We start from the raw sequence: 6,625 nt of genomic DNA, 5'->3' as shown, positions 1-6,625 counted from the left end.
AAAAAAAAAAAAAAAAAAAAAAAAAAAAAAAACTCAGGTGTGTGGACTGGATGTGACATCTCATGCGTGTAATCCCAGCACCGTGGGAGGCTGACTTGGGTGGATCGCTTGAGCACAGGAGTTCAAGACCAGCCTGGACAACATGGCAAAATCCTGTCTCTACAAAAAACAAAAAATTAGCCGGGCGTGGTGGCATGTGCCTGTAGTTCCAGCTACCTGGAGGTTGAGGCTGCAGTGAGCCATGATCATGCCATTGCACTCCAACCTAGGCAACAGAGCAAAACTCTGTCCCTTAGGAAAAATAAAAATAAAAAAGGCTAGGCATGGTGGCTCAATCCTGTAATCCCAGCACTTTGGGAGGCTAAGGCAGGAGGATCACTTGAGCCCAGGAGTTTGAGACCAGCCTGGACAACAAAGTGAGACCCCCATCTCCCTACCAAAAAAAAAAAAGAAAGGCGTCGTGGTGTGCACCTATAGTCCAAGCTACACAGGAGGCTGAAGTAGAAGGATCACTTCTCCCTAGGAAGTCAAGGCTGCAGTGAACCATGTTCATGCCACTGCACTCCAGCCTGGGTGACAGAGCAAGACCCAGTCTCAAAAAAAAAAAAAATTCCGGTGTCTGGACAAAGAGAAATTGTGGATCTGGTCAAATGGAATCAGATCTCTCTTGCTACTTCTTTTTCTTTCATTTGAAATGTATGTGTCTATTTCAAAATAGATATGTGAGTGGGATATGTGAGAGTGATAAGAGGGCACTAAATATAAAATATATAAGATACAAAGTAGACTTGTGCTTTTGTTTTTTTTGTTTTTGTTTTTGTTTTTGTTTTTTGAGATGGAGTTTCGCTCTTGTTGCCCAGGCTGGAGTGCAATGGCGCGATCTCGGCTCAATGCAACCTCCACCTCCTGGGTTCAAGCGATTCTCCTGCCTCAGCCTCCCGAGTAGCTGGGATTACAGGCGCCTGCCACCATGCCTGGCAAATTTTTTTTATTTTTTTTTATTTTTTTTATTTTTAGTAGAGACGGGGTTTCACCATCTTGGCCAGGCTGGTCTTGAACTCCTGACCTTGTGATCCACCTGCCTCGGCCTCCCAAAGTGCTGGGATTACAGGCATGAGCCACCTCGCCCAGCCAACTTGTTATTTTTAAACATACTTTTCAGAACCTAAATATTCAGACCATTGTCCCTGACAAAATGGTCCTTTTGGAGGGCCTCTTTTGGAATGATTGCCTGCAATTATCTGAATTAATTCAAGCACCAACTCTTCAAATTCTGAGAGTGGACTTGATTTTTGTAAGCTGCTTGGTGAGTAAGATCAGCAATCAAGCTGGTTGGTACTGTTTCAGATAAAGAATGAGAAGTGACTGTAATGAAAATATTTCCTTTTGGGGGTCATAAATTGACCCTAAATTCCTGTTCTCTTCTTCAACCCAGGTTCCATGTTGCTAGCAGAGTTCCTCCCTCAAAACACAGAGCTGATGATACCACCTAATAGCTTGAAAATCTTCAGTGGCTCCCTATTACCTTCAGAACACAAGCCAAGTTCTTTACTGACTTTTTTTTTGGAGACAGAGTTTCGCTCTTGTTGCCCAGGCTGGAATGTAATGGTGCGATCTCAGCTCACTGAAACCTCCGCCTCCCGGATTCAAGCGATTCTCCTGCCTCAGCCTCCCGAGTAGCTGGAACTACAGGCATGTACCACTATGCCCTGCTAATTTTGTATTTTTAATAGAGACGAGATTTCTCCATGTTGGTCAGGCTGGTCTCGATCTCAGGTGATCCACCCACCTTGTCCTCCCAAAGTGCTGAGATTATAGGCGTGAGCCACCATGCCCGGCCCCAAGCCAAGTTCTTTAGCTCTGTGGTTGGGGTAAAGAAGAGCAAGCAATGGATTCAGACCAGAATGGGTTTAAATCCTACCTATGAGCTCTGAGGCAAATTATTCAATCTTTCAGACTCTCAGCTCTGAGAAGGCTAACAGGCCAGGCGCAGTGTGCCCAACACTTTGTGAGGCCAAAGACCAGCTTGAGCAACACGGTGAGACCTTGTCTCTACTAAAATTTATTTAAAAATTAGCTGGGTGTGGTGGTACATGCCTGTGGTCCCAGCTACTCGGGGGACTGAGGTGAGAGGATAGCCTGAGACCCGGAGGCTGAGGCTGCAACCTACTTTGTTAGGTTGTTTTGAGGACAATGGTAATTTTAAGATGTGTATAGTAGCAAACTCAGTAAATGGCAGTCATTCTTCAGCATGGCGTTCATTGCCCACTGTGACCCAGTTGCAACCTGTCTAGAAGAAACCTCAGATCTCAACACATTCCATGCAGACACACACCATTCCAGCTACATTTGCCTACCTGAAATTCCTTAAACAATACAGAGATGTTTTTCTTTTCTCTTTTTGAGACAGGGTCTTGCTCTGTCCTCCAGGCTGGAGTGCAGTGGCATGATCTCAGCTCACAGCATTGAGCCTTGACCTCCTGCGCTCAAGTGATCCTTCCACCTCAGCCCATGGTGCCCTCTCTCCCCCCAGTAGTTGGGATTACAGGCACACACCACTACACCCAGCTAATTTTACTTTATTTTTTTTGTAGAGGCAGGGTTTTGCCATGTTACCCAGGCTGGTCTCAAACTCCCAGACTCAGGCAACCTGGCTGTCTCGCCCTTCCTAAGTGCTGGGGTTACAGGCGTGAGCCACTGAGCCCAGCCTAAATGGAGATTCCTTACCTCTGACCTTGCTGCTCCCTTTGGGGTGTCTCTTTCCCATCTTCCTTCTTTACATGCTATAAATAAATATTTATTTATTTATTTATTTTTATTATACTGTAAGTTCTAGGGTACATGTGCACAACGTGCAGGTTTGTTACATATGTATACATGTGCCATGTTGGTGTGCTGCACCCATTAACTTGTCATTTACATTAGGTATATCTCCTAATGCTATCCCTCTCCCCTACCCCCCCTTCCTCTGTGAATATTTATAATTTCCTTGTCTGCATACATGACTTTGTCCCCAGCCAAATTGTAATCTCCTTGAGTCAGGAACTGTGTTTCCCAATTCATCTTAGAAGCTCCCGACAATCTCCAGCAAGGTGCCTGGCCTGGAACAGCCTGTTAGTAAATGTCTGCTGAACAAATTCATTCCAAAATAGTTTATTTTATTATTGTTATTATTAACATTGCTTTTCTTACCAAAGGGTCCATTTTGAGGAATGGCGTTAATCTATATGTGCAGTATAAAATTTACATGTGTCTCACACTCTCATTTATTTAGAACCTCATCTAACATGTTTACCAGTTTCTGTTGATAGAGATGAGGAAGAGATTAGGGAACAGATGAGGACCATACACACATTGATGCTAGAATATAATTTGTCAGCCATTCGGTTAATTTATTTTTCTTTTTTATTGAAGTATGACTTACCTACAGGAAAGAGCACATATCTTAAGTGTAAACTCGGTGACTTTTTTTTTTTTTTTTTGAGACAGAGTTTCACTCTTGTTGCCAGAGCTGGAGTGCAATGGCGAGATCTCAGCTCACTGCAACCTCCACCTTCAGGGTTCAAGCGATTCGCCTGCCTCAGCCTCCCCAGTAGCTGGGATTACAGGCACCCGCCACCATGCCTGGCTAATTTTTGTATTTTTAGTAGAGACTGGGTTTCACCATGTTGGTCAGGCTGATCTCGAACTCCTGACCTCCTGATTCGCCCGCCTCAGCCTCTCAAAGTGCTGGGATTACAGGCATGAGCCACTGCGCTCGGTCTGTGACTTTTTACTAATATTCAGATCAAGATAAAGAACATCATTTGATTTTTAAAGGCATTTCTACTTTCGAATATCTCTTAAATCACTTCCTACCTTTTAACCTCCACCCTCACCCCACTGCGGAATCTAGTCAGTCTCTCCCTCACTTTCTTTCCCCAGTGCCTGGCTCATGGCAAACACTCAAATATTTGAAAGAATGAATCAACAAACAAATATTATTGAATGAATGAGACCCAAATTGGAAGGAAATGGAGGTCTGTAAGGTTGTGCCCAGACTGTTTTGGGTAAATTATTCAACATTACCTGCATCGGCCTCCAAAGTTAAAGGGTATCTAGCAGGAATTTAGAGGTAAGGTTTTTTTGTTTTTTCGGTTTTTTTCCGCTATACAGCAAAGTGTCAAAGGGTGGTTAAGGGCACAGAAAATTTGAGCCTCAGGCGGTGTCCTGCTCATCCCCCCCTACAACCCACACCCAGGCCTAGCTGGCCCCACCCCCGCCAATCTTTGCAGTCCTGCAAAGCGCCCCGCCCGGCTGCGGTCCAGCCAGCGGGGAGCCATCCATCACCGCCTGGATGCCAGCCAACCCGACGAGCCCCGCCTTCCTGCCAGCCAATAGCTGGAAGGCAGGGGGCGTGCGAGGCTCTAAGTGGTATAAAGGGGATCCCAGGGCCAGGCCGCGGTACCTCTGCGCCCCGGGTTGGGTCTGCGTGTCGCTGGGGTCCTATTCCGCGCCAGAGCCCAGGGGCCGGTGTTTCTGTGCGTGCCGTCTGGCTGGGCCCTGGCTCCTGGGTTCTGGGTTTCAGACGTGTCCTGGTGCCCATTCTGCTGGAGGAAAGAAGAGGCCCCGAGGCCCCCTTCCCTTATACACTTGGGGTCGGCAGGATCGCCCACGAGGGCAAGGGGTGGAGGAATGCAGAAAGATGCAGAGGGACTCCTGGGGATGGCAGGAGACTGGAAGGCAGGTCCTGGCTGCCCTCCCACCCGGAACCGCCGGCCGCCCTTCCCGAAAATCAGTCCCCCGCGCTCCCCTCCGCGCCCGCCGACTCCGGCCTGTGGCAGCGCTAATGAGGCCGTCTGGAGGAAGCCGGTGCCAGAGGGCAGGACTCTGGGCGGCAGGCCAGGCTCGTCATCCTGGCGGCTCTGCTGGGCTGCGGGCGCCACGTGGGAGCTGGGGGCACAGCAGCCGGCGGCCCTCCACCCCCAGCGGGGTCTCTGCCTCAGCCCCCAGAAAGCTGGGCCTGCAAACTCGGGGTCCTCGGGAAGGGGCAGCGCCCTTCCCTGCCGGCCCTCCCGGCTCCTCTGGCAGTGCTGCGCAGCCCGCTCTGCGCTGTCCTCTCCGCTGCGGCGTGGGTCCGTCGGCTGCTTCGGAGCAGCGCCGCTCCCAGCAATCCCTCAGCCATCGCGGACGAGGACACCTTTCTGGTCGCCTCTCGTCATTGCCATGCCCCCTCAGCTCCTTCCTTTTAACCCAGTACGGTTCCTGTGTGAGCCAGGGGTTCGGATGGGCCTAGGGCAGGGATGCGCGAGAAAGCCACCTGTCCCCAGCAGTTCCCCAGTCCGGAGCCCCGCTCTGCGGAAACTGCACCAAACACTTCAAACTGAGCCTCGGTGTTCCCCTCCGTAAAATGGGGAGAGCATGGCGTAATTCACAGGATTCGGTGAGCTAGTTTGTGTGAAGTGCCCGGGTCCTGCCTGTCCCTTTCCATTCCCGTCCCTGCTACTTTGGAATGGCAGGGCCGAGGCAGGCGCGACCGCGTTGCTAGGAAGCGCATTTCCCAGTCCCTCCTTGCGGTCGCTTAAGGGTGGTGGAGGGAGCCAAGCCCTGGGTGTGGCCGCGTATTTGCCAAAATATTTCTAGAAAATGTCTCCTTTCTTGTCGCCATAGTAGCCCCTGAACTCCACGGAATTTAACCGAATACTCTTTTTTTCTCCCCTTCCAAGAGTTGCCATTTTGCATTATTTACTCGGATGGGTTATGCACCCAGCGCTTACAATGTAAATGTTTACATAACTGTATCATTTTCTCTAATTGTAGAAGTAGTCAAGCCCGTTATAAATGTTCAATCTTAAACAGTTTTATAATGTAGGACTTGAAAACCGCAGGGACAACTTCTATTAACGTCCACGTCTCGCCACTTTCCCTCCCTCGCTGAAATTCCTGTGCCCACGCTGGCGCGGAACTAGCAGGATGGGTCACGCGTGCAGGTTGCTAGGGCAACGTCCTGTCGCCGGTGTCGGAAACCAACGAGTAACGCCCAGGAGCTGGAGTCTGGCCCGCCCTGGGGGCGGAGTTAGTCAGCGGGGCGGCCCAGCCGGGAGCGCGTTTCCCGCCTGTCCCTGCAGGTGGCACTATAAGATCGCGGATGCTTTCCTGGGGCGGGGCTTCCCACAGTGCTCAGCGCACGCGAGGGGCGGGGCCGGGGTGGAGCGTGAGCCACCAGCTGCAGTCCGCAAAGGATCGAGGGAAACGAGCTGTCCCGGGACGCAACGCTAGACATGCTCAGGGATGCATTTACAGGGACGCAGAAAGTGTACGCGTCAGAGAGTGGAAGGGAGAAAACAGAGGTTCTGGGACGGCGACAGAGAAGGGAAGTCGTGTCGCCCAGAAAGGCTATACAATCTCCACCCTTCCCGTTTGTCCCTGGGACACCCTTCCACCCTCCTCTCCCTCCTGACCTGCAATTCTTCACACCCTCTGCAGCGCACAGGGTGCTCAGGACACGTGCACGGTGGGGGCTGGCGATGCTTCCTTGCCCCCACCACCCGCAAGCTTGCAGAGAGCTGTAGTGCCCAGGGTGTATGCCAGGATGGAATTCCACGGTTCCAGGCATGCCAAGAAAAATAGCCATGCTGTTTCTCGG

Source organism: Theropithecus gelada, chromosome 16 (assembly GCF_003255815.1).
Source record: "Theropithecus gelada isolate Dixy chromosome 16, Tgel_1.0, whole genome shotgun sequence".
NCBI classification, from domain to species: domain Eukaryota; kingdom Metazoa; phylum Chordata; class Mammalia; order Primates; family Cercopithecidae; genus Theropithecus; species Theropithecus gelada.
The sequence above is the reverse complement of the archived record's forward strand: the minus strand, read 5'-3'. Positions refer to the sequence as shown.